Source organism: Aotus nancymaae, unplaced genomic scaffold, assembly GCF_030222135.1.
Source record: "Aotus nancymaae isolate 86718 unplaced genomic scaffold, 86718_ANA_hifiasm-v0.15.2.pri h1tg000002l, whole genome shotgun sequence".
NCBI classification, from domain to species: domain Eukaryota; kingdom Metazoa; phylum Chordata; class Mammalia; order Primates; family Aotidae; genus Aotus; species Aotus nancymaae.
The window spans coordinates 38562428-38563528 of record NW_026988413.1 but is presented as its reverse complement, the minus strand read 5'-3'; the positions used below and the strand labels follow the sequence as shown (position 1 = coordinate 38563528).

The 1101-nt window shown below is 34.9% G+C and overlaps 1 non-coding gene across 1 annotated transcript; it reads left to right on the top strand.

The window, feature by feature from the left end:
- Window positions 1-432: 432 nt before the first annotated feature.
- LOC135274609 (U6 spliceosomal RNA) lies at window positions 433-539 on the top strand. The gene has a single exon (XR_010342399.1). It is a non-coding gene; the product is annotated as a U6 spliceosomal RNA (small nuclear RNA).
- Window positions 540-1101: the final 562 nt, after the last annotated feature.

The following is a 1101-nucleotide window of genomic DNA, read 5'->3' as shown; positions in this document are numbered from 1 at the left end:
AAGAACTGCTAAAAGAAGCTCTAAATCTAGAACCAAATCCTGGAACACACATAAAAATAGATGCCTCTTTAAAGCATAAATCTCACAGGACCTAAAACAAAAATACAATTAAAAAATAAAACAAGTTATACAGGCAACAAATAGCACAATGAATGCACTAGTACCCCACATCTTAATACTAACATTGAATGTAAATGGCCTAAATGCTGCATTTAAAAGATACAGAATTGCAGAATAGATAAGGATTCACCAACCAACTATCTGCTGCCATCAAGAGATTCATCTAACACATAAGTACTCACATGAACTTAACTTAAAGGGGTGGACAAAGACATTCCATGCAAAAGGACAGCAAAAGTAAGTAGGAGTAGCTATTATTCTATCACACAAAACAAACTTTAAAGCAACCGATGTTAAAAAAAGACAAAGAGGGTGCTCGCTTCGGCAGCACATATTCTAAAATTGGAACGATACAGAGAAGATTAGCATGGCCCCTGCGCAAGGATGACACGCAAATTCGTGAAGCGTTCCATATTTAAAAAAATAAATAAATAAAAAGACAAAGAGGGACATTATATAATGATAAGAGGTCTTGATCAGCAGGAAAATATCACAATCCTAATTATATATGCACCTAACACTGGAGCTCCCAAATTTATAAAACAATTAATGCTAGACCTAAGAAATGAGAGAGACAGTAACACAGTAATAGTGGGAAACTTTAATACTCCAATGACAGCACTAGATAGGTCACCAAGGCAGAAAGTCAACAAAGACCCAATGGATTTAAACTATACCCTGGAACAAATGGACTTAACAGATATTTACAGAATACTCTACCCAACAACTGCAGAATCTACATTCTATTCAACAGTGCATGGAACTTCCACCAAGTTAGACCACATGATAGGCCACAAGATGAGCCTCAATATATTTAAGAAAATTGAAATGATATCAAGCACCCTCTCATACCACAGTGGAATAAAACTGCAAATCAACTCCAAAAGGAACCTTCAAACTGATGCAAATACATAGAAATTAAATAACCTGTTCCTGAATGATGAAATCAAGATGGACATTAAAAAATTATTTGAACTGAAA